The 27,892-nt window shown below is 42.7% G+C and overlaps 1 protein-coding gene across 1 annotated transcript in view; it reads left to right on the top strand.

Annotated features, from left to right (window-relative positions):
• Positions 1-11,050: 11,050 nt before the first annotated feature.
• The window catches only part of LOC140196414 (G-protein coupled receptor 35-like), a 57,467-nt gene continuing 40,625 nt past the window's right edge, over positions 11,051-27,892 (top strand). The window contains exon 1 of the transcript XR_011885706.1: positions 11,051-11,196. The gene's annotated coding sequence lies outside the window, so the exon portion shown is untranslated. The remainder of the gene's footprint in view (positions 11,197-27,892) is intronic.

Genomic DNA, 27,892 nt, shown 5'->3' with positions numbered 1-27,892 from the left:
TTTTTTACTCAGAGAGTGGTTGGTGCGTGGAATGCACTGCCTGAGTCAGTGGTGGAGGCAGATACACTAGTGAAGTTTAAGAGACTACTAGACAGGTATATGGAGGAATTTAAGGCGGGGGCTTATATGGGAGGCAGGGTTTGAGGGTCGGCATAACATTGTGGGCCGAAGGGCCTGTACTGTGCTGTACTATTCTATGTTCTATGAAGCCATTTGCTATACCAAAATTAATGTATTCATTTGGTATGATATTTCAGAGTGAAACCAATCTGGAAAATTTACAAAGAAAAGTAAGAACTGAAATGACAAATTTTAGAAAACACTATGTACACTTGAACACACTTAGATTAACATCACCTAAGACAGAAGGAGGAAAAATAATAACAGACATAAAAATATACACAACAATCAGATAAAACTTCCAAGAATATATTTTCAACAACAGAAAGCACTCCACATGAGCATATGTAATTCTGACAAGAGTTACAAATCACTAAACTTTGATGAAAGTACAATCCAGAAAAATGAAGAAATTATCACAATTGAAGAAAACATTAGCCAATGGAAGAGATTATCCTCCATGGAAGACATCCTGACAATCTGAGCAGACTGTATGTCAACAAGGAAGCATAAAATGCCTGGCTCAGAATTGGAGATGTCTTCTGAGAAACAGAGAGGTTCCTTGTGGCTGTGTGGAATCAGGTGGCTAACACAAAAATATCAAGTATACATAATAAAAGAACAACAATTCTGATAATAAATACAGAAAATGCCAAGAAAAACCAAAACCAATCCAATAAATTACAGGATCCTGCAGCAGTTTAACTCAATCTGTTTACTTTCACAGGCAGAATCAATAGGCAAACATCATTCACCAAAATCATAATTTAAAATATGAACTAATAAAAGACACCACACCTTACTATAAATACAAACCTGATCCAGTTTTATAGTCAGAGTCTGAAAAATTATATTATGACTGATTCATTATTATAGATAGGACAATCCATAATAATCATCTGGATAATCATGAGGCTGAGTACAGGGCTAAGGTAGGAAACTTTGTCACATGGTGTGAGCAGAATTATCTGCAGCTTAATGTGAAAGAGCCTAAGGAGCTGGTGGCGGACCTGAGGAGAGCTAAGGTACCGGTGACCCCTGTTTCCATCCAGGGGGTCAGTGTGGACATGGGGGAGGATTACAAATACCTGGGGATGCAAATTGACAATAAACTGGACTGGTTAAAGAACACTGAGGCTGTCTACAAGAAGGGTCAGAGCCGTCTCTATTTCCTGAGGAGACTGAGGTCCTTTAACATCTGCCGGACGATGCTGAGAATGTTCTACAAGTCTGTGGTGGCCAGTGTTATCATGTTTGCTGTTGTGTGCTGGGCCAGCAGGCTCAGGGTAACAGACACCAACAGAATCAACAAACTCATTCGTAAGGCCAGTGATGTTGTGGGGATGGAACTGGACTCTCTGATGGTGGTGTCTGAAAAGAGGATGCTGTCTAAGTTGCATGCCATCTTGGACAATGTCTCCCACCCACTACATAATGTACTGGGTGGGCACAGGAGTACATTCAGCTAGAGACTCATTCCACCGAGATGTAACACAGTGCATCATAGGAAGTCGTTCCTGCCTGTGGCCATCAAACTTTACAACTCCTCCCTTGGAGGGTCAGACACCCTGAGCCAATAGGCTGGTCCTGGATTTATTTCATAATTTACCGGCATAATTTACATATTACTATTTAACTATTTATGGTTTTATTACTATCTATTATTTATGGTGCAACTGTAACGAAAACCAATTTCCCCCGGGATCAATGAAGTATGACTATGACTATAACAGAATAAACAAGCAAGAACAAATTAATTAATAGATATTTAAACACATACAATACACAGAAATCAATAAGTGAAAAACACCAGAAAAATGTTGAATTAAAAGAGTAAATTGAGAGTATATGGAACATTAACAGGGTATTCATCGAACCAGAATTAATTTCCATGACTGGTATCATCCCACACTCACTACACAATAACAGTAAATAATTTGGCCTACACAGCAAAACTTAAATCTTCAGAAAGCCACGATACTGAACACCATGAGAATAGTCTGAAAGTTCCTTACAATTGAGAAATGAGCATGCTTGGCTATGCCCATACCTCAGATTTTACCAGCTTGAGCTGAGAATAAATAAATAGATATTGAGAAAATGAGATGAAGAGTTCTTCAAATGGGGTGAGTGAAGTTGGGTGAAGTTACCCCCTCTGGTTCAAGAGCCTGAGTGGTGAGCGGTAATAACTGTTCCTGAACCTGGTGGTATGATAGATAGATATAGCTAACTTCATTGTTTCCAAAGGAAATTACAGTGTCACAGTAACATCACAAGTGCACAGATATACAAATATACAACTATTAGAAGAGAAGAAAGAATAAAAAATAAGTTACTTCAAACAGTCTAACAGGAGGGGGTCATCACTTCCCTGACTATAGGTTGACTCATCATAGAGCCTAATGGCCAAGGGTAAGAATGACCTCATTTAGCACTCTTTGGAGCAGCACAAATGTCTTAGTCCTGAGGCTTGTGGATTAATCAACAAATCAACCACATTCAAGCAACCTTTTGAAACGTTTCTGCCTAAAGGCCAGAGTTGAGTCACAAAGAAGACAGTAAAATTATAAATGTAATTCACAGAGCAGACACTCTCATTATTTTATCAAGTAGTGCAACTGCAGAATCTTGTAAATGAATTTTATCTGGCCTAGCTAATTGCCATATTGTTCATGATTCCCTTCTGTGTCCTTTCTGTGTATGGTGCCCTAATGTACAGAGGCACGGGAACTGTTCTAGAATTGTTGTGTGGTCTGAATTAAATGTTTAGATACTACTTCTGAGAAATTGTGTTCTACAAGCCAAACAATAACAGCAAAGATGAGTATTGCTCATGGGACAGAGTTCAAGCGGTGCCCTTAAATATAAAAAATTACTGCACCCCGAGTTTTTTACACAACCTACCACCCTACATCTGTGCAATGATGCTTAAACCTTCCCAACTATTCACCAACGTAGATTCATGGTGTCTATGTATCCATGACCAACATATTCCAAACTTGACCATGGACAAACATTTCTAAACTTTCACATGAACAGCCGATCACAGCCGTCCTTTCCAATGCCAATCCCACTCACGAAGTTCCAGTCTTACTCCCTGTCAATTGATGTGCCAACTTCCCATCCTCACTCTACTGTGACATCCTCAGCAAAATCACAATTAAGAACTGCTGCATTTCCCCTTGATGGATAACACTCTGTGGGGCTTCGATCTTCATCAAACTGGATCTATGGAGCATGTATATCTTGATCCACACGTGCCAAGGGGATGAATGGAAGCAGCATTCATAACACGCACTGACCACTGTGAATACTTGGTGATGCCTTTTGGACTTTCCAATGGTCCAGACGTTTTCTAAGAGTGCAGTACTGAGACCCCCTGAGGCATATTGCATTGGTATATGTTTGTCTACTTCAATGACTTCCTCATCCTCCCCAAGGACCACCAAGGCCACATCTGTCACATCAGTTTAGACTTTCAACATCTCCTCGAAAACCAACTGTACTGTAAGTTAGAAAATTGCCAGTTCCACACATCAGTCATTTCTTTCCTGGGTTACCATCTTTCACCCAAAGGCATAACTATGGACACAGAAAAAGTGGGCCCAAGTTGCATACCCAGATCATACTCCCTCCAATAGCTGCAATGCTTCTTGGGTTTCTCCGACTTCTACCACCATTTCATCAGAACTACAGCCAGATCTCTGCTCTTCTCACCTCCTTCACCAAGTCACCTACAGTACTCTACAAAAGTCTTAGACACATATATATACATAGGTAGGGTGCGCAGACTTTTGCACAGTACTGCATTTTTCAAGGTGGAGCAGAGAGTGAGTTTGTAAATCTGGTGGGAGCAAAGGATGTTGGGATTGGTGAGGGTCGAGCACCACGAGAGGGGTGTAGGACAGATGGCAGAGGAGTGTCAGGGGTGGGGAGTGGCACGGGTGCAGACACACCCACCCTTGGGACACCCACCAGACAAAGTCATTTGATTCCAAACAATTGGTTTATTAAGCATTAAGCATCACTCTGGTGCTTCCCACTCCCTCCCCTCTCCTTCCCCTTCTTCCAACCATGATTCCCCTCTCCCTGCACCTTTCAAACTCTCAAACGACAATGGAGACCCATATCGGAATCAGGTTTATCATCACTCACATACGTCATGAATGTTTTTTCTGCAGCAGGAGTAGTACAGTGCAATGCATAAAATTACTACTATATACTGTGCAAAATTCTTAGGCGCATATATATGGCTAGGGTGCCTAAGACTTTTGCACAGTTCTGTGCTTTACAGATAACCCGGTCTGCTGCAGCGGATCATGCTTTCGAGGTGCTTAAGAGACGCTTCACTACCACTCCCATTCCCGGCCAACCAACCCCTCTAGAGCTTTTGTGGTCGAGGTGGATGTATCTGATATGGGGACTGGAGCCATTCTCTCCCAGTGAGAACTAGACATAAAGACAGACTTCTTCTCTTGCAAGTTCAAACCTACACAGTGCCATTATGGTATGGAGTAGGAGACAGGGAACTACTCACCATTAAGTAGGCCTTAGAGGAAGGGAGATACTGGCTGTTGGGAAACACTGAACCCTTCCTGAATTAAACTGAGCACTAGAACCTGACACCCATACAGCACACCTACTAACTCAAGCCACGTCCTGCTCGTTCAGCCCTCTTCTTCAAGCAATTCATCTTCACCATCTCCTACTGACTTGGCTCCAAGAGCACTAGGACAGATAACCTGTCACAACAGTTCAACCCAGCTGAAATGGAGATTGGCCCTCAGCCCATCATTCAGTCTTGCAGATCCTCACCCCAATCATCCGAGATCTCTAGAATCAGATCCACCAGGCCCTACAGCGCGTAGCTGCTCCGGCCAACACATCCGACAACTGTCAGTACGTGCAGCAGCCGCACACTCTGAGGCTCTCCAGTGGGCCCACTCCTCAGCCCTAGCCAAGTTCATGACGGGCTCTGGATTTTCTGTGTCGCAGGTTCTGCTGGCCCAACATGATTGCAGACGTCGCTCTGTCACAGCCTGCCCTCAATGTATCCAGTTCAATTCCTCCCAACAGTGGCACTTTGGGCTCCTGCAGCCCCTACCCATCCCTCTATGTCAGTGATCCCACTTTGTCAGGGATTTCATCATGGGTTTACCACCTTTTAATGGGGCCACAGTGATCACATCAGTGGTGGATCAGCTCTGCAAGTCAGCCCACTTCATTCCATTCTCCTAACTGAGATGGTGGACCTGGTTCTCCAATATGTAGTTTTCTCTTAGGAGATTGTGTCAGACCAGGGCCTATAATTCATCTCCCTCTTCTGGTGAGCTTTCAGTCCCTCCTCTGAACCACAGTGAAATTATCCCCTGGCTAACCTCCATAGACCAACGGTCAGTCAGAAAGAGCCAATCAACAAGTGGAGAAGTTTCACCCTTGTGGTATCAGCTCTATGCCAAACTGTCCCACAATCTACACACCTGCTCTACCATGGGTATGTCATCCTTTGAAATGCTTCATGGCTACCAGCCCTCCCTTGTTCCCTGCAGGGGAGTCAACGGTGGAGACCCATCTGCCAGGGTCCTGGTTTTCTGCTGCCAGAATGCTTGGAAAAGGGCACAGAGGGCCATCCCTAGCTGCCAACTGCCGACAGTGCTCAGCTAGACTACTCTGGCTTGGGGATTCTGTCACACACTCAAGATCTGCCCCTGTGCACTGACTCCAGCAAGCTCTCTTCCTGGTTTATTGGCCCTTTCAAGATTACCCATCACATCAGTCCAGTCACTTACTGTCTCCTGCTGCCACTGTCCCTCAAGATCACACCTACCTTCCACGTTTCCTGCCTCAAGACCATTGTTCATGGACCACTTAACCCACCTATGCCTGTGCCTCCAGAACCCAGGATGGTGGAAGATGGTCCAGTGTACATGGTTTGCTGGTTGATGGATTCATGTCAACCTGGACAGGGCGAGCATTACCTGGTCAACTGGGAAGAGCACAGCTTGGAGGAGAGGTCTTGGATGTTGTCCAGTTTCATCTTGGATGCATTACTCATTGAGGAATTCCACCAAACCCATCCAGATTGCCTTGGGCCATTGGGTGCTGGCCGTAGGGGGTTCCTGTCAGGCCTATGGAACAGGCACCTCCCTCCGGAGTCACAAGTAACAGGAGTCACCTACAACTTGTTTCCAGCTCCTCAGCTGCAATCCACCTAACCCTTGCTCTCATCAACAGTCTTTATTCAGCCATTGAAGCAGCCAGCCTAAACCAGCTGCTCCAGTTACATTGTTACCTGTGGTGTTTAGTATCTGTTCTCTTTTGTTTTGTGGTCCCTTGTCACTTGTTAGTTTTGTAGTGTATTACTAAACTTACAGTTTAATGTTGAATTATCTCTGCTTCTCTGCTTTTGGGTCAAGCCTACTCTATGTTTCCTGACAATGTGAAGTGTAAGTCTAGTGGATTTCCCCAATGGGTTTTGGTTCACTTTCGCAGATTATTTTCTTTCATAAATTAATTAAATTAAATGTCTTTCTTTTCTTAATATTGAGGGTAAAGAAGACTTCAAGATGTAACTTATCAAAATTATGTTGATAATGCATTCAAAATTTTAATTACAATTTAACTTCATCCCCAATAGCTTAATGGGAAGATTCAAATTTCTGTGAGCAAATTGGAGTAAGAGGTGGCTGCATCTATTTATAATTTTTGGTTTGTGCTCCAATATGCCACAACAACTCTTTGTCATGTGAAGACACGTATGTAACCAGCTGACTATTAAATATCATTTTTTATTGTTAAAGTGCACTAGGTTTTCACCCTGGTAATGCTAAAATAGCTGCCTGTGTCTTTACGAGAAAACAGTGATGTCATTGTGCACATGTGTGGGGTAGAAGGAAGAGTTGCGGTGTCCTAGAATTAATATTGAGTACTGGGAGCTGCTTTTCCAGTGAGGAAAAATTTTCCCAAGTAAGGTATCAGTGCTGGATAATGTGGTTGTGCTTAGTAGGTTAGTCTTCCTAGTGAATTTAATTACAAGGCAATATATTGTAAAAGTTTTTGTAAACGTTGATTTTTGTCTTACTTTTTGTTTCATGACCGAATGTGAATGTGTTGATCTCTGTTCACACAGTGTGCGAGAGGAGAACTCGTTTCAGGATCTAACCTACATGTGTTGGAAGTTAAATACATGTGTGCCAAATTGAGAATACCTCTAAGTTAAGATGAGATGTATTTATTTATATTTTTGTTATTATGTATAAGGTACAGGGTAGGTGGGACTCTAATGTTTGTATTGTTTTTAGAATTGCCATTACTGTATTGGTTTTGTATATTATTTATTTTCATACTGCATATGTAACTATTATACACAAGTGTGTGGACAGAAATTACGCAGCTATTGTAACAGTAGGAACTGTTTCAATTCATTTTGTTGTTTTTATTTTGATACCTTTTTGCATGAAAGCATCTAAAACAGATGAAGAAATTAAGGACCCAAAAAAGCATTTGTCATCCTGACTGTGTTTTTCCCAGGCTACACATAGGCTGGAAACTCTTTAACTCTTAAGTATCAGCACTAAAGTGACATTGGTGAGGGTATTTGTAATTATTTAAAGAACAGTATTCAGCTTTGCTCCTCTTCCAAGAGTAAATGTGTTTTTTTTATCTGTAGTTGCCTCACTTTATTCTGCATTGTTATTGATTTACCTTGTTCTTCCTCAATGCACTGATCTGTATGAACAGTGTAAGACAAGTTTTTTACTGTATCTTGGTGTACTTGACAATACTGAACCAATTCCATTTAAAGATAGTATAGCCTCAATTTCAAAGTACTATTTTGCATTATGAACTACCTGATACCACACATCTATCAGTCTGGTCTGCATTACTTAATGTCAGGGCTCCACCTTTAAAAAGGGAGTTGGTTCTAGTTTAAGATGGTGAAGTACAGTGACTACTTGCTGGTATCAAACAAAACTTCTAGCTACTTTATCAATCACACTTCTTCTGCTAAACGATCAATGCAATCAATACTTCCCTTTGGGAACTGAGCTTTTGAACTGCCTGTGTGACCTGGGGCTGAATCAAAGTGATGGGGCCTGGGCCTGAGAGTGGGGAATGAGCCTATATTTGGGCTTTGCTGGAGTGGATTTGGAGGCAATTTGATGCGGTTCAGGTGAGGCAGCGGGGCTCAAAGCCGGCCCAGGTGTGAGGTAAGACCTGAGGTTTGATTGATTTAATTGGCAGAATCGAGGCAGTGGGGCTCAGTGCCGGCCCAGGTGTGAGGTAAGACCTGAGGTTTGCTTGATTTAATGGGCAGAATCGAGGCAGTGGGGCTTAGAACTGGCCCGAGTGTGAGGTAAAACCTGAGGTTTGATTGATTTACTTGGTAGAGTCAAGGCTCTGAGCCCCACTGCCGGCCCAGGTGTGAGGTAAGACCTGAGGTTTGACTGATTTCATTGGCAGAATTGAGGCAGCAGGGCCTGGTCCAAGAGCAAAGAGCAGTCTGAAGTTCAATCGAGTTAAGGGCCGGGCTGAATTGGAATGGCTGGGTACAGACGGAATTGAGGCAGCAAGGTTTGGATAATTTAAGCACTGGGCCAGATTGACAAAGTCAGGGGTGTTGGGGCCGAAGGTAAGGGACGAACCAGTTCAGCTCTCTTAGTGATGTTTACTCGTCTCTGCACTGAACTGAGGCTGTGGCCTGCACTAACGGGCTACTGGGTCAGCTGCAGAGATGACTGGCTATGAGACTGTGGACTCACTTTCCTGAACTTCAGTTGTTTGCTTGCTTTTTTGTTTGTACAATTTTTTTTCTGCACATTGGGTGTTTGATAATCCTTTTTAAATGGGTTCTATTGTTTTCTGTTTTGTTTTGCAGATACCTGTCAGCAGACAAATCTCATGGTTGTATATAGTACATATACTTCGATAACACATGTACCTTGAACTCCGGTCATTCTCCCAAAGCACTGGTCTTGCATGTAATGGACCTTCATTTGGGCTGGAGCTTCCACTACTATCACTTTGTCAGTTCCTGCAGCTTTTTTCAGATTTAGATAATGGAATTGAAATATTCCTTATTAATGAGTTGAAGAGGACAATGGAAATGCTAGGTGGGCCCACAATATAGAAATTAAGAGGTATTAGATGAGGTGGCCAGAGATATAAATAGCAGAACCATGTTACACAGAACTGGTCCAAGTACCATGGAAAATTCATGGACGTCAGTTATCTGGTTAAAGCTGGTGTTGTAACCCACACATTACATCTGTCATGACTAAGACTACGACACTCCCTATCTTTCCACTGCTGTGAGTTGCCATCCAGCTTGTAACAAGCATGTATGAACACAAGAACATCATGTGCTGAAGGGTCCATACTGCACTTTTCTATAGTCCATAACAGATTCAAAATGACATTCATCTCCTATGTCATCCTTCTACTCATGATCACCAATCTGTGATAAACACTCATGGCTATTGTTAAATTCCATGTTTTGGAGGAGATGATGTCAAAGAATCAGCAATATGATAATGACTGGCTTGTCTGAGGACTTTGACTTGCTCTCGGTTGTGGGCTCTGCTGAACTGAGCCAATGTATAAATGTCACAGGTGATGGTGTACGAAACCGACTGCTCTTTTCCACAGATGCTGCCTGGCCTGCTAAGTTCCTCCATCATTTTGTGTGTGTTGCACTGTTCTAGAAAATAGCTAATGGATGCATTTCCCCTCAGAGAATGGTAAGTGGAAAAAAGGATTATTGTAAAATCATGTAATATGGGCTTTCTGGATAAGAGGTCTTTTCCCTTCCCCGTAAGTTCAAAGTACATTTATTATCAAAATATCTGTACTGTCTGCAACCATAAGATTCGTCTCCTTGCTTCAGCCACAAAATTAAGAAACCAATAGAACCCATTAAAAAAAGGTAGACCATCAGGCACACAATGTGCAGGGGGAGAAAAAACATATCATGTAAAGAATAAGAGTAAGCAAGTAACATTCAGAATCAAAATTCACAGAAGTGAGACCGCAGCCATGAAGCCAGTCGTCAATGCAGCCGATCCAGGAGCCTGTTAGTTGCAGGCCTCAGCCTCAGTTCAGTGCAGAGATGCATAAACCTCACAGAGCAGCAAGCAGAACACCAGCTCGTCCCTTGCCTCCAGCCCCGACTCTTTAAATCTGGACCAGTGATTAAACTGAACAAACAGTGGGACGTTTCCTCACTCTCAGATCTAGGCCCTGCAGCTTCGATATGATCTTGGGCCTGGGACTTGCTGCCTGGATTCTTTCCAATTTGACTCATCTCTTAAATCGGTCAAACCTCACTTTGTTCCCTGTTCTCATCCCGGGCCCTACCTCCCTGACTTTGTCTCACCTCGGTTCTGCTGCTTCGAGTCACCTCTAAGTCTGCTCCAGCAGCCAAACATTGGCTCATTCCCCTCTCCTGGGCCTGGGCCCGAGCCCAGCCACCATCCGGCCATATGTGCCATGCTGCAAAAGTCCTGTATCTTTGAGACTTCAGTTCCCACTACAGAAGTGCCAGATCATACAGGCAGTTCAAAAGTTTAACTCTGAAAGTGAAATAACAAGCTATTGATTGCAGTGGTCACTTTTGAGGAAAAAGTGTGATTAATAAGGTAATTAATAGTTGTATTTGGTGCCAGAAAGATTTTGCTGGACTTAAACAGCTCTTTACCAGTCTTTTTGCCTCTTCTGGAAAGTCTGCCTTCCCTTTTGATTGTCTCTCCTGTCTTCTGATAATACTGTATAACCACCAGAGGAAGTAGCAGGATTAGGTCTGTAATCACTAACAGTTCTGAACACTGCTGGATTCTCATTGGTTTTAACTGAGATCATTTGCATCCTGACTCCAGATAAAAGCTAAATACTGTTGGCGTGCCAAATGACTCTGTTAAAGCCTCAAGTCCTATGGTGGCCCATGCTTCATCCTGCTAACAACACACAGTGGAATTCCAGCAAGAAGGCATAAGATGAACTGTTATATATTAATCTATGTAAGAATAGATGCTTTATATGCTGTGTTCTACCACTCTATATGAATGACAAAAAAAATCGGTAAGAATACTTCATGCTTTACAAAGTGCACTGCTTTGTACATTTTTATTAGTGCATTAGTTGAATGAGGTTTATTAGGATACATAAAAGGGAAAGCCAGTAGAAATTCTTGGTCATTTATTTGTTATTACACGTAATTGTTCTTAGCTCAATACACTACAGAACACAAGATCCTAAAGGATCAAAATATTTCTAACTTTAATGCTATTTGCTTTTTAAAAAAATTCTGACCTATAATATGAAGCGTATAGTTGACTTTTTCAAATGGATTATTTTGCTAGAGCAGATGGTAAAAATAGTACATGTGTTTAGCCACAATCACTTCCTTCAAACAGCTTGGTTCAACCAGCTAACCTAAAGCTAATCTAAAGAACTGGATGTAACAACCATTTATCTAATTAACGATTTTTATCAATGTGATTTTGAAAATATCATTATCATTCATATAAGATCATTTTGAGCTCTGAAAATTCAGTTAGTAAAGCAATATGGTTGTCAATAGAATGAGAAATCAGCTACAAATTTGTAAATACCATGGCCATAGTTGTGGTATGTATATGATTACATTTTAATGTACTTGTAATACTGAAAGTGTATTTGCTTTTTATCTCCAGTAGCTTTTGTTGTAGAGAGCAGACAGTTCACATCCAGGACATGTTTGAAGTCTTGTTTAAACACTTTTAATGTATATTATGGTATATTTACAATTTAAAAATTGATTATTAGTGCTGCTGTTTCATTCTTTGACAAAAGGGCATAGTTGTTAATTTTATGTTTTCAATTTCTACTGAAAAACACTGAACTGAATTAGTTTCCTAAGTGCTTAATTCAACTGCATTTACTTCACAAATCTCAAACTACAATAAATTGTGAAGAAGGCCAATAATCTCACGCACCCACAAGTACGGACTAATTTTAAATTCTGTCATGTCTATTAAAGCAGTGCTGAACGACATCTAACACACCATGCCAGCATGAGGATATGAGTAACATCAATGCGAAAAATCTTTGTCAAGCACTGTTTTTCAAAAAGTTTTATTCTGTGGTACATGTAGTTGTGGTATGCCTACGAACAGAAGATAGTTTAGGAGGCCCATTCAGCAGCAGGAACAGAGCACTTCGAAGTAAATAGAAGTACAGAAGGGAGAAGTGGGGTGACCATTGTTGGGAGTAGGCCAGCGGTAAGAATGGGAGTTTCAGGCTTTGGCACAAGAGACTTCGACAAAAAGGGGCTGAGTCCAAAGAAACAGGTTAGAAGTTTTGGTCTTGGATGTCCTTTGTACAGTGCAGGCAGGATGGCAGATATGGCACTGGAATGCTTCTCCTGTAGAATGTGGGAATTCATGGAACCTGATAGTCTCCCTGATGACTACACCTGCACAAGTGTAGCCAAATCCAGCTCACGAAAGATCACATTATGGAGCTGGAGTGGATGAAATTGGGATCACAGGGGAGGCAGAGCATTTGATAGATATTGTTTTTTTTGAGCAGATGGTTACACCCAGAGTGCAGAATTCAGGGAGTAGATAGGTGAACAGGGACACCCCTTTGGATACTGCTGAAGGGGATGACCAATCTGGGCAAGGCAGCAGCAGCCAGTCCAATAGCACTGTGGTTGGCTCTAAGCATCAGAAGGGTAGGGTGAAGTCAGGTGGAGGAATAGTTATAGGGGACTTGTTAGTTAGGGGACAGATGCGAGATTCTGTGGCAGCAAAAGAAACGCCAGTATAGTGTTTGTCTCCTGGGTGCCAGGGTCCAAGATGTCTCTGAGCGGTTGCAGAATATTCTTGAAGGGGAGGGTGAGCAGCTGGAGGTCATGATACATGCTGATACCAGTGACACAGGCAGAAGAGGGGTAGAGGCCCTGCGCAGTAAACTTAGGGATTTGGGAAGGAGCTTGAAGAGCAGGACCTCCAAGGTGGTAATCTCCAGATTACTACTGGTGCCATGAGCTGGGGAAGGTCAGAACAAGAAGATAGCGCAGATGAATGAGTGGCTGAGGAGATGGTGCAGGGGGCAGGGTTTCAAGTTCTCGGATCATAGGAGCCTTTCCTGGGGATCGAGTTACCCGTACAAGTGGGACGAGTTGCACCTAAACTGGAGGGAAACCAATATACTGGCAGGGAGGTTTGCTAGTGCTATTGGGAAGGATATAAACTAGATTTGAAGGGGGGTGGGAACTGAAGTGAAGAGGCAGAGGATGGGACAGTTGGCACCCAAATAGAGACAGCTTGTAGGGAGTTTGTGAGGAAGGATAAGCAGATGATAGAGCAAAGATGCACTCAGCCAGATGGCTTGAGATGTGTCTATTTTAATGCAAGGAGTATCATACACAAGGTGGATGAACTTAGAGCGTGGTTCAATACGTGGAACTATGATGTTGTAGCCATTACAGAGACTTGGATGTCTCAGGAGAAAGAATGACTGCTGATGTGTCAGACTTTAGATGTTTCAAAAGGGACAGGGAGGAAGTCAAGAGGTGGGGGAGTGGCCCTGCTGATCAGGGATAGTATCACAGACGCTGAAAAGGATGAAGTCACAGAGGGATTGTCTACGGAGTTATTGTGGGTGCAAGTCAGAAACAAGAAGGGGGCAATAAACTCTACTGAGTGTTTTTATAGACCCTCATTAGTTACAGAAACATCAAGGAGCAGATAGGGAGGTAGATTCTGGAATGGTGCAATAATAATAGGGTTGTTGTGATGGGTGATTTTAACTTTCCTTGGAGCAAGGTGTTTAGAGTGGGTGGAGTCTATTAGGTGTGTTCAGGAAGGTTTCCTGACAGAATATGTAGATAAGCCAACTAGAGGAGAGCCGGTACTTAATCTGGTATTGGGAAATGAATCTAGTCGGGTGTCAGATCTCTTGGTGGGAGAGCATTTTGGAGGTTGTAATCACAGCTCTATCTCCTTTGCCTTGGCACTGGAGGGGGATAGGAACAGACAATTTGGGAAGGTATTTAATTGGGGTAGGGGGAAATATGATGCCATCAGGCATGAACTCGGGAACATAAATTGGGAGCAAATGTTCTCAGGGAAATGCATAGCAGAAATGTGGCAAATGTGCATGGCATTCTGCGTAGGTATGTTCTATTGAGGCAGAGAAAGGATGGTAGGGTAAAGGAACCATGGTGTACAAAGGATATAGAACATCTAGTTAAGAAGAAAAATCAAAGTTAATGAAAGGTTCAAGAAACTAGGTACTGTTAGAGCTCTAGAAAGTTACAAGGTGCTAGGAAGGAACTTAAGAATGGAATTGGGAGAGCCAGAAGGGGCCATGAGAAGGCCTTGGCGAGCAGGATTACGGAAAACCCCAAAGCATTCTACAAGTATGTGAAGATCAAGAGGATGAGCTGTGTGAGAATAGGATCAATCAAGTGCAATGGAGGAAATTTGCATAGAGTTGGAGGAGGTAGCAGAGGTATTTAATGAATACTTTGCTTCAGTATTCACCAGTGATAAGGACCTTGGCAATTGTGGGGATGAAACGCTTGAGCATATAGACATTAAGAAAGAAGAAATGCTGGAGCTGTTGAAAGGTATGAAGTTAGATAAGTTGCTGGGACCTTACGAAATATACTCCAGGTTGCTGCAGGAAGCGAGGGAGCAGAGTGCTGAGCCTCTGACGATGATCTTTGTATCATCAGTAGGGACAGGAGAAGTACCAGAGGATTGGAAGGTTGTAAATGTTGTTCCCTTGTTCAAGAAAGGGAGTAGAGATAACCCATGAAATTATAGACCAGGCAGCCTTACTTCAGTGGTGGGCAATTTGTTGGAGAAGATCCCAAGAGGCAGGATTTATGAGCATTTAGAGAGAGACATAATCTGATTAGGGATAGTCAGCATGGCTTTGTTAAGGGCGGGTTGTGCCTTATGAGCCTATAGAATTCTTTGAGGTGGTAACAAAACACATTGAAGGTAGAACAGTGGATGTAATGTACATGGATTTTAGTAAGGCATTTGTTAAGGTTCCCCATCCAAGTCTCATGCAGACAATAATGAGGCATAGGATCCAAGGAGACCTTGCTTTGTGGATCTAGAAATGGTTTGCCCATAGGAGGCAAAGGGTGCTTGTGGATGGTTCGTATTCTGAATGGCGGATGATGACCAGTCGTGGTTCCATGGAGGTCTGTTCTGGGACCTCTCCTCTTTGTGATTTTTATAAATGACCTGGATGAGGAAGTAGAAGGGTGGGTCAGTAAGTTTGCTGATGACACAAAGTTTAGTGCTGTGGATAGTCTGGATGGTTGTCAGAGGTTACAGCAGGACATCAACAGGATGCAGAACTGGGCTGAGAAGTGGCAGATGGTGTTCAACTCATAACTGTGAAGTGGTTCATTTCGATAGGTCAAATTTGAAGACAGACTATAATATTAATGGTCAGACTCTTGGCAGCGTGGAAGATCAGTTTGATCTTGGGGTCCATGTCGATAGGACACTCAAGCTGCTACACAGGTTGACAGTGTTGTTAAGAAGGCGTATGGTGTGATGGCCTTCATCAACCATGGGATTGAGTTCAAGAGCCGTGAGATAATTTTACAGCTACGTAAGACCTTAGTTAGACCCCACTTGCAGTACGGTGTTCAGTTCTGGTCACCGCACAACAGGAAGGATGCGGATACTATGGAGAGAGTGCAGAGGAGACTTACAAGGATGTTGCCTGGGCTGGAGAGCACGCCTTATGAGAATAGGTTGAATAACTTGGCCTTTTCTCCTTGGAGTGGCAGAGGATGAGAGGTGATCTAGTAGAGGTGTATAAGGTGATGAGAGGCATTGATCATGCCTGAAGGTGCTTGAAAATGGTACAAGGGGGATGTCAGAGGGTGGTGGGTGTGTGGAGGCAGATACAATAGGGTCTTCTAAGAGACTCTTAGATAAGTACATAGAGCTTAGAAAAAAATAGAGGGCTATGTGGTAGGGAATTTCTAGGCAGCTTCTACAGTAGGTCATACGGTCGGCACAACATTGTGGGCCGAAGGACCTGTAATGTGCTGTAGATTCTATCAATGCAAACAAAATTTGTACGGCAATCAAATACACACCTTCACGTTCTGTTTTCCTAGTTGGGTATGAATGATGAGAATGTTTATGTCAGATGCATCCCAGGGGTTGATTCGACTTTAAGTCTGAGTTGTAAGTTTGTACTCCACTTCAGAGAGTGTAAAACCAGCTTATGTAAAATGTATATAAGTTAATAATGTATAAGTTCTCCAGAAATTTCTTGTAAGAAAGTAATACCCCTGAATTGAAATGTTGTAAATTGCTCTCTGCTACTTTGTTATTATTGTGGCAAAGTAGGAAATTTTCCTTCCGTATCTTCCTTTCCATTTAATTGCTTTATTGCTTAACACTAATCCTAAAGCAAGGAGGAAAGCAAATTATATGTTTGCCTTTATTCCAGGAGGGTTTGAGTACAAGAGTAAAGATGTCATACTAAAATAATAGAAAATATTAGAATGTCATACTTGAATATTATGGACAGATTTAATCTTACTACCTAAGGAAGGATATACAGTGACAGTGGAGTGCAACGTAATTTCAATAGATTGATTGCAAGGTCCCATTTGGGAAGCTTAAAAATACTGAGTCATTTTCAAATTGACAGTTCCTTTCCCCTATATGTGCTTGTTGACCCTGAGTTTCTCCAGCAGATTGATTACTGGGTCTGTATTACCTAGACGTCAGAAGAATGAGAGGAGATCACATTGAAACCTGCAAAATTCATAAGGCTTTTGACAAGATAGATGCAGAGTTGATGTTTTTTTTCTGGCTGGGATATACAATTTAAAATAGGTCATTGCTCACTTGGGACAGGATTGAGCAGAAACCTCTTCATTCAGTGGTGGTGAATCTTTGAAATTCAAAGATTCAAAGTACATTTGTTATCAAAATCTTTATGCAGTATACAACCCTAAGGTTCTATATATATTACAGAGTTTAATCACTGATTATATTCAACAGAGAGGGAGGGGGAGAGAGAGAGATTTCAGAATGAACTAGTGGGGGCAAAAGAGGTAAAAGATCAGCCAAGATCGTGCTGAATTCAGAGTGGACAAGAAGAAACGAAGGGTCTACTCCTACTTTTACACCTTGTGCTCTTTTGTTCATAGTAGTACCCTTCTCAAACATGATGAGATAGTATATATTGACCAAGGCATCTGAGAACACTCCTTTGATCTAGTTTAAAGTGTTGCTGTGGAATTTATGTAACTGCATGAGATGGATATCAGTTGAATAAATTATCTAAATTAGGAAGTTCTCTGAAAAAAGTTTTGTCCACCACCCCACTCTCCAGAGTGGGAGTGGAACCATAAATCTGCAAAGTACAAGATCACCAACGTGCAAAGCTGCAAAGGCACCATAACATTTACAACTGGAATTTAAGTGTTTTAATTTAAGGTCATCTGTTGAAAAATCAGCAAATGTCAGAAAGGGTAACCACTTCCCACCTATGCCTTAAGTCTCTTATTATATCCATAATATGTACATTTCTTATTTCAAAAAAACGTCAGATACTCCACAGAAAAAAAAATTCGCAATTTTAAAGAAAATGTTATCATAAACTATCTTTCTGATGATGTCACGTCACCAGTTTCACTGAACTATACAAAAGGTCAGGTACTTATACTCAACATCTGGAAGACAAGTGTCCTCTAAGCAACCTGCTCTTGCTGCAATACTAGCTATACAATAAAGATTCATAGCAAGAGCACTTCTCTTGTCTCAGTGATCACCTCTGAGCAAAGACAGATGTTAATGATAAAATTCAGGAAAATAAGTGTAGAAGTATAATGGTTATTTACACCATTTTAGAATTTTTAAAATTAAAATCCGAAAGGTAATGTATTTTAATGTATGTATGTCATATTTTTGGTTCAGAAGTGATTTGACCTACAGCTCCTACAAATTTTAATAAGTAGTGTGGTTTTTACCAGTGTTGTGTATTTTAGGATCAATGTTATCTAGAGAGAGAGAGACATGTAAGCACTATTTTTTCTATCTGAAACACAGTATTCAAGAAATTAGACAGGACGATTCCTGCCTTGTACATGTACATGTGAACTACCTGCCATTTGCATGAGTGAGGCCTCTGTCAGTCAGGGTCAATCATGGATGTTGCATCCTTGCTGTCTAGATATGCAAGGCTGGGCAGGAAGATGTGGAGAGCAAGCTGTTGCCCTTGTAGCAGGCTCCCCCTCCCCACGCAACTGATGAATCCAAAGAAATGGCAGAGACCAATACAGTTTGGTACCAGCAGCGTTGCAGGAGTTACTAGTCAGCATTGAACTCAACATAGCATTGCCTTAGAGACTCCACCTCCAGAATTTTCCCTCGCGGTTTACTCCCGAAGACTTCCCCATGAGTGGGTGTAGCCACAAGGTAGGGGAGGTTTGAGATCAGAGTTTTCCTTCTCCTAGATGAGCTGCCAGCCCTGGCTGATGAATCCTACCTGCCCGAAGCGACTGTCTTTAAGGCAGCAGTAACCTGCCTTTGCCCTTTCTCCTGTCAGTAGAAACAGTTCCACCAGGCTCAGTAGCTCAGCCACACATGAAGGCCAGAAGCTGGACTTGGTTGTCAGAGGCTATATGAGGCACACACCATTGTGAGGATTTAATAGGTAGTGGGAGTTTGTCCCCATTGCAGCCCCTGGCTGTAATAATCTTAAGGAACCACCTGCTACTTGTAACAAGCAGAAATGGGATCAGTTTCTATTAGAAATTTTGTTCCAAATCTGACCAATTGTTTTATTTTCCCTCAGTCACAATGAATGCCTGTTTTCACATTGCATTTTATGGCAGTGCATTTTAAAGGACAGCTCATACATTTTCCAGAAAATCCTGCAGGCTGGCAGATAATTTTTAGTTTATTCTTTCCTACTTCTCTTCTAATATTTCTATATCTGTGCACTTGTAATGCTACTGTCACACTGTAATTTCCTTTGGGATCAATAAAGCTATCTACCTGTATAATTCTGAAGCTTGCTGATAGTGACTGTAGAGATTATTTATTTGTACTTTGAGATACAGCACAGAACAGGCTCTTCCAATCTAATGAGCTGCACTATCGAGCAACTCACCTAGTTAACACTAGTCTCGTCACAAAGACCAATTAAGCTACTAACCAGTACATTTTTGGACCTGGGAAAAACCCATGCACTCACAGGAAGAACATACAACCCTTTACATACAGTACCGTAATTGAACTCCAAGCCCCGGAATGCCCCGAGCTGTAATAGTATTATACTAATCATTACACCACTGTAGTGCCTATCTTGGGTGAGAATTAATGCCATTCACACAATTAAAGCCTTCTTATTTTTGGAGCCTCTGGATGGTCCCATAGGATCTCAGCAAGAAGACCTCAAATGTGCCATAGAGTAAAGGCAGATACTTGGGACTTCAATTTCTAAGGAGAATTGGCACCATTGGCAAAAGTCAAAGCACTCTGACATTTTTGGAATCAGAATTAGAAACTTTTATTTTCACTGATTTGCATGATGTGAAATTTGTTGTTTTGTGGCAGTAGTACAGCACAGAAATATAAAAATTACATAAATTACAAAAATAAATAGTGAAAGAAAGGAACAAGGAGGTAGTGCCCATTGGTTCATGGACCATTCAAAAATTGGACAACAGCAGCAAGAAAGCTATTCCTGAATTGTTGAATGAGGGCCTTCAAGCTCCTGTAATTCCTCCCCAAGGATAGTCATGAGGAGAGGGTATGTCCAGGTTGGTGAAGGTCCTGAGTGATAGCTGCCACTTTCTTGAGGCACCGCCTCTTAAAGAAGTCCTCGATGATGGGGGAGTGTTGTGCCCATGTTGGAAATGGCTTAGTCTACTGCAGTCCTGTGTATTGGAGTCTCCAATCCAGACTGTAATATAAGCAGTCAGAATGCTCTCCATGGTACATGTATAGAAATTTGTAAGAATCTTTGGTGACACACCAAACAACCTCAAACTTCTAATCAAGTTTCTGGTTGTTCCTTTTTGGTGCTATTTTGTATGATGTTGATTGGGGCAGACGGTCTCTGTGGCCTGCAGTCAACAAACAGCTCTGCACCAGATCGAACTGAATTGAGTTGAGCTGAATACATCTGGACTGACTTTGTGGTTTGATATTTTATATTCTTTGTTTTTCACCTGTTTCCTTGTCATTTGCACAATTTGTTCTTTTTTGTTTGCGCAACGGGGGGTTGACGTTTTTTTTCTTTGAATGGGTTCTGTCAGTTTCTTTGTTTTGTGGCTGTCTGTGGGAAGATGAATCTTGGGGTCGTATACTGCATACATATGCTGAAAATAAATGTACTTTGAATCTTTGAAGTAGAGCTACTGCATCAATATGTTGGCCCCAGGAAGGATTCACTGAGACATTGACATCCAGAAATTTGAAGCTTCTCACCCTTTCCACCGCTGACCCCTCAATGAGGACCTGGTGTATGTTTTTGCTGTTTCCCCTTCCCGAAGTTCACAGTCAATTCTTTGGTCTTGCTGGCACTTTTGGATGTTATTGACATTATAGGCCAAATGTAATTGGAAGTGCCAAACCTTAAGAGAATTGGTCTTGGCACTCCCTTGAGTCGTGATCAATTCTCAGTGTTTTTGTCAAGCTGCTTTGCCACGTAATTGGGCAAGATCTGCAATAGTTACTGTTCGTCAAAGCTCAAAGTAATTTTACTATCAAAGTTCAGATATGTCACTATATGCAAACCTGAGATTTATTTTCTTGTGGGCATATTCAATAAATCCAATAACCATAATAGAATCAACAAAAGACTGCACCCAACAGTGCAGATAACCAGTGTGCAAAAGGCAAAAAAACTGCAAAAATACAAGAAAAAATGAAATAATAATAATAAATAAATAAGCAATAAACATTGAGAACATAAAATGAAGAGTCCAATCCTTGAAGGTGAGTCCATAAGCTGTGGGAACAGTTCAGTGATGGGGCAAGTGAGGTTGAGTGAAGTTATCCACACTGGTTCAGGAGCCTGATGGATGAGGGGTAATAACTGTTCCTGACATGCAGTCATCTGATGGGTCACTGGGATGAAATGTTTAGTACTCTTTGCAAAGTTTATGGCATTTTCATAATTGGTGTTATATATCTGCCTACAACTGACTAATAGCAGAAAAATCAAATACAATGCAAAGTGGGCATAAAGATCCCTGGAAATAATCATTCTTTATTGCAGACACAGGCAGAATTTGTAGCATCTGAATATGATTTGATACGGAGAGGGAGATAACATTGTTGCTGTGTTGAATCTGAGTGTGAATGCTTTCACTCAACATCAGCAGAAGTTAAGAGCTGATTATTGACTACAGGAGAAAGAAATTAGGGATCCATGAGCCAGTGCTTATTAGGGGATTAGAGGTGGAAAGGGTTAGTAATTTTAAATTGCTTTACATTACCATATCAGAGATTCTGATCTGAGTCCAGCACATAAGTGCCATTTCAAAGAAGGCACAGCAGCACCTCTACTTCCTTGTAAGTTTGTGCAGATCAGCATGTCATTTAAAACTTCGACAAACTTCTATAGATGCACAGTGGAGACTATCCTGACTGGTTGCATCATGACCCAGAATGAAAACAATAGTTTCCAAGAATGGAAAGGCCTACAAAAAGTGATAGTTACAGCTTAGTTTATCACAGGAAAAACCCTCCACACCATTGAGCACATCAGCAAAGAGTACTGCCACAAGAAAGAAGAATTCTTACAATGATATCTAGGCGTCCTTGTTCATCAGTCACTGAAAGTAAGCATGCAGGTACAGCAGGCAGTGAAGAAAACTAATGGCATGTTGGCCTTCATAACAAGGGAAGTTGAGTATAGGAGCAAAGAGGTCCTTCTGCAGTTGTACAGGGCCCTGGTGAGACCACACCTGGAGTATTGGGTACAGTTTTGGTCTCCAAATTTGAGGAACGATATTCTAGCTATTGAGAGAGTGCAGTGTAGGTTCACGAGGTTAATTCCCGGGATGGCAGGACTGTCATATATTGAAAGATTGGAGCGACTGGGCTTGTATACACTGGAATTTAGAAGGATGAGAGGGGATCCGATTGAAACATATAAGCTTATTAAGGGATTGGACATGCTAGAGGCAGGAAACATGTTCCCAATATTGGGGGAGTCCAGAACCAGAGGCCACAGTTCAAGAATAAGGGGTAGACCATTTAGAACGGAGTTGAAGAAAAACTTTTTCACCCAGAGGGTTGTGGTTCTGTGGAATGCTCTGTCTCAGAAGGCAGTGGAGGCCAATTCTCTGGATTCTTTCAAGAAAGAGTTAGATAGAGCTCTTAAAGATAGCGGCGGAGTGAAGGGATATGGGGAGAAGGCAGGAAAAGGGTACTGATTGTGAATGATCAGCCATGATCACAGTGAATGATGGTGCTGGCTCGAAGGGCTGAATGGCCTTCTCCTGCACCTATTGTCTATTGTCATTCATCACCAAGAACCCCTGCAATCCGGGCCATGCTCTTTTCTCAGTGCTGCCTTCGGGAAGAAGGTACAGAGCCTTGGATCCCATACCACCAGTTTCAGGAGGAGTTATTACCCCTCAACCATAAAGCTCTTGAACCAGCATGGATAACTTCAGAATGCAGAATCAGGTTGAATGTCACTGGCATATATTTCAGAATTTATTAACTTTGTGGCAGCACTACAATGCAATACATGATAAATATAGGAAAAAAACTTAATTACTATGAGTACATGTATATCAAATGTTTCAATTGAAATCAGTATGCAAAAACAGAAATAAATACAAAAGAGTAGTGAGGTATTGTTTGTGGGTTCAATATCCATTTGGAAATCAGATGGCAGAGGAGAAGAAGTTGTTCCTGAATCACTGAGTGTGTGCCGTTAGGCTTCTGTACCTCCTTCCTGATGGTAACAATAAGAATACGGCATGTTCTGGGTGATGGGGGTCCTTAACTTCACTCAAAACAAAACTTAATCGATCTCTTAACACAACCTATGGACTCACTGTCATGGAGTCTACAACTCATGTTCTCAATATTTATTTATTTATTTGCCTTTTTGGGTTTTTTGTATTTGCACAGTTCGTCTTTTGCACATTGGCTGTTTGTCAGTCTTTGTCTGCAGATTTTCACTGATTCTATTGTATTTCTTTGTTCTACTGTGAATGCCTGTAAACCCAACTCAGTAGAAATCCAAAGTTACTTCCAATGCCTTAAAATGACAGTCCAACGGTTAATCTTCATTTCTCTCTCTCTCTCTTTTTTCAAAAGCAACATCGGTGGTAAAAAATTGATACAAACAGTGCAATTTAAACATAAAATAACAAGGTAATATAATAGTATACTATTTTTTATATATATCAATAGAAAAAGAACCCCCCCCAAAAAAAAAACCACCGTGCAACTAAACTAAAAAGCAAAGCAAAGCAATGGACTAACTAGGAAACAAGTAGAGTTAAAGTACTTAAAGTCACGTCCTCAAACCCGACCTCCATTAAAAAGAGTTTAAAAAAAAACAAGAAGGGAATATAAATATGAACCGAGAGAAAAAAAATTACATTAAATGAAAATGATGAATAAAAGATCTCCAGGTCTGATCGAATTTAACTGAAGAATCATAAAGATTACTTCTAATTTTCTCCAAATTTAAACATAATATCGTCTGGGAAAACCAAAAAAACGTAGTTGGAGCGTTAGTCTCTTTCCAATGTTGTAAAATACATCTTTTCGCCATTAAAGTAAGAAATGCAATCATTCTACGGGCTGAAGGAGAAAGATTACTGGAAATTTTAGGTAATCCAAAGATAGCAGTAATAGGATAAGGAAAGATATCTATATTCAATACCTTTGAGATAATATTAAAAATGTCTCTCCAAAAAGTTTCCAGAGTAGGACAGGACCTGGACTCACTGTCATGGAGTCTACAACACATGTTCTCAATATTTATTTATTTATTTGCCTTTTTGGGTTTTTTTTTGTATTTGCACAGTTCGGCTTTTGCACATTGGCTGTTTGTCAATCTTTGTCTGCAGATTTTCACTGATACTATTGTATTTCTTTGTTCTACTGTGAATGCCTGCAATAGAATGAAAGTGCAGTATGGTAAAAGGTGACATGTATGTACTTTAATAATAAATTTACTTTGAACTTCACTCACTTCTTTCAAATTTAATTGAAATCTGCAGGAAACTGACTGAAGCAAATGGATGCTGACTGATAATGTTTGACTTTTTCCTCTTGAATTTGAAGATTATGAAGGTCTTAAAATTTGGGCTTTATCATAAAGGGAGATGAATTCAACTGTGAAAACTGCTTCAAGGAAGGAAAGAGTCAGCAGGAAAGAGCTGAAATTAAGAAAGGACATCAGAGATCAGGAAATATTACAAAAACCATGTCAGAAGACAAAAGATTTGCCATTTGGTTATCAATTTAAAATTATTTGAGTAACAAGCCAAATGAGGCAATCCTACCTCTTGAGTATCAGAGCAGTGTTTAGGGCTGAGTGTGTTAAGTCTACAGGGAAACAATCACAAGGCACCAAGTAGAGAAAGGACGTGGGGTATGTGTGAAGTACAGAAAGGACGTGGTGTATGTGTGAAGTAGAGGAAGGACGTGGGGTACGTGTGTAGTGTGGAGTAGAGAAAGGACGTGGGGACGTGTGTAGTGTGGAGTAGAGAAAGGACGTGGGGACGTGTGTAGTGTGGAGTAGAGGAAGGACATGGGGACGTGTGTAGTGTGGAGTAGAGGAAGGACGTGGGGACGTGTGTAGTGTGGAGTAGAGAAAGGACATGGGTACGTGTGTAGTGTGGAGTAGAGGAAGGACGTGGGGTACGTGTGTAGTGTGGAGTAGAGAAAGGACGTGGGGACGTGTGTAGTGTGGAGTAGAGAAAGGACGTGGGGACGTGTGTAGTGTGGAGTAGAGGAAGGACATGGGGACGTGTGTAGTGTGGAGTAGAGGAAGGACGTGGGGACGTGTGTAGTGTGGAGTAGAGAAAGGACGTGGGGTACGTGTGTAGTGTGGAGTAGAGAAAGGACGTGGGGACGTGTGTAGTGTGGAGTAGAGAAAGGACATGGGTACGTGTGTAGTGTGGAGTAGAGAAAGGACGTGGGGACGTGTGTAGTGTGGAGTAGAGGAAGGACATGGGGACGTGTGTAGTGTGGAGTAGAGAAAGGACGTGGGGACGTGTGTAGTGTGGAGTAGAGAAAGGACGTGGGGTACGTGTGTAGTGTGGAGTAGAGGAAGGACGTGGGGTACGTGTGTAGTGTGGAGTAGAGGAAGGACATGGGGACGTGTGTAGTGTGGAGTAGAGAAAGGACGTGGGGACGTGTGTAGTGTGGAGTAGAGAAAGGACGTGGGGACGTGTGTAGTGTGGAGTAGAGGAAGGACATGGGGACGTGTGTAGTGTGGAGTAGAGGAAGGACGTGGGGTACGTGTGTAGTGTGGAGTAGAGGAAGGACATGGGGACGTGTGTAGTGTGGAGTAGAGGAAGGACATGGGGACGTGTGTAGTGTGGAGTAGAGGAAGGACGTGGGGTACGTGTGTAGTGTGGAGTAGAGAAAGGACGTGGTGTATGTGTGAAGTAGAGGAAGGACATGGGGACGTGTGTAGTGTGGAGTAGAGAAAGGACATGGGGACGTGTGTAGTGTGGAGTAGAGGAAGGACGTGGGGTATGTGTGTAGTGTGGAGTAGAGGAAGGACGTGGGGACGTGTGTAGTGTGGAGTAGAGGAAGGACGTGGGGTACGTGTGTAGTGTGAAGTAGAGGAAGGACGTGGGGACGTGTGTAGTGTGGAGTAGAGGAAGGACATGGGGACGTGTGTAGTGTGGAGTAGAGAAAGGACGTGGGGACGTGTGTAGTGTGGAGTAGAGAAAGGACGTGGGGTACGTGTGTAGTGTGAAGTAAAGGAAGGGCGTGGGGACGTATGTAGTGTGGAGTAGAGGAAAGACGTGGGGTATGTGTGAAGTAGAGGAAGGACGTGGGGTATGTGTGTAGTGTGGAGTAGAGGAAGGACGTGGGGTACGTGTGTAGTGTGGAGTAGAGGAAGGACGTGGGGTACGTGTGTAGTGTGGAGTAGAGGAAGGACGTGGGGTACGTGTGTAGTGTGAAGTAGAGGAAGGACGTGGGGTACGTGTGTAGTGTGGAGTAGAGGAAGGACGTGGGGTACGTGTGTAGTGTGAAGTAGAGGAAGGACGTGGGGTACGTGTGTAGTGTGGAGTAGAGGAAGGACGTGGGGTACGTGTGTAGTGTGAAGTAGAGGAAGGACGTGGGGTACGTGTGTAGTGTGGAGTAGAGGAAGGACGTGGGGTACGTGTGTAGTGTGGAGTAGAGAAAGGACGTGGGGACGTGTGTAGTGTGGAGTAGAGAAAGGACATGGGTACGTGTGTAGTGTGGAGTAGAGAAAGGACGTGGGGACGTGTGTAGTGTGGAGTAGAGGAAGGACATGGGGACGTGTGTAGTGTGGAGTAGAGAAAGGACGTGGGGACGTGTGTAGTGTGGAGTAGAGAAAGGACGTGGGGTACGTGTGTAGTGTGGAGTAGAGGAAGGACGTGGGGTACGTGTGTAGTGTGGAGTAGAGGAAGGACATGGGGACGTGTGTAGTGTGGAGTAGAGAAAGGACGTGGGGACGTGTGTAGTGTGGAGTAGAGAAAGGACGTGGGGACGTGTGTAGTGTGGAGTAGAGGAAGGACATGGGGACGTGTGTAGTGTGGAGTAGAGGAAGGACGTGGGGTACGTGTGTAGTGTGGAGTAGAGAAAGGACGTGGTGTATGTGTGAAGTAGAGGAAGGACGTGGGGACGTGTGTAGTGTGGAGTAGAGGAAGGACATGGGGACGTGTGTAGTGTGGAGTAGAGAAAGGACATGGGGACGTGTGTAGTGTGGAGTAGAGGAAGGACGTGGGGTATGTGTGTAGTGTGGAGTAGAGGAAGGACGTGGGGACGTGTGTAGTGTGGAGTAGAGGAAGGACGTGGGGTACGTGTGTAGTGTGAAGTAGAGGAAGGACGTGGGGACGTGTGTAGTGTGGAGTAGAGGAAGGACATGGGGACGTGTGTAGTGTGGAGTAGAGAAAGGACGTGGGGACGTGTGTAGTGTGGAGTAGAGAAAGGACGTGGGGTACGTGTGTAGTGTGAAGTAAAGGAAGGGCGTGGGGACGTATGTAGTGTGGAGTAGAGGAAAGACGTGGGGTATGTGTGAAGTAGAGGAAGGACGTGGGGTATGTGTGTAGTGTGGAGTAGAGGAAGGACGTGGGGTACGTGTGTAGTGTGGAGTAGAGGAAGGACGTGGGGTACGTGTGTAGTGTGGAGTAGAGGAAGGACGTGGGGTACGTGTGTAGTGTGAAGTAGAGGAAGGACGTGGGGTACGTGTGTAGTGTGGAGTAGAGGAAGGACGTGGGGTACGTGTGTAGTGTGAAGTAGAGGAAGGACGTGGGGTACGTGTGTAGTGTGGAGTAGAGGAAGGACGTGGGGACGTGTGTAGTGTGGAGTAGAGGAAGGACGTGGGGTACGTGTGTAGTGTGGAGTAGAGGAAGGACGTGGGGTACGTGTGTAGTGTGGAGTAGAGAAAGGACGTGGGGTACGTGTGAAGTAGAGGAAGGACGTGGGGTATGTGTGTAGTGTGGAGTAGAGGAAGGACGTGGGGTACGTGTGTAGTGTGGAGTAGAGAAAGGACGTGGGGTACGTGTGAAGTAGAGGAAGGACGTGCGGTACGTGTGTAGTGTGGA

This window comes from Mobula birostris, chromosome 4 (genome assembly GCF_030028105.1).
Source record: "Mobula birostris isolate sMobBir1 chromosome 4, sMobBir1.hap1, whole genome shotgun sequence".
Taxonomy (NCBI): domain Eukaryota; kingdom Metazoa; phylum Chordata; class Chondrichthyes; order Myliobatiformes; family Myliobatidae; genus Mobula; species Mobula birostris.
The sequence above is the reverse complement of the archived record's forward strand: the minus strand, read 5'-3'. Positions and strand labels throughout refer to the sequence as shown.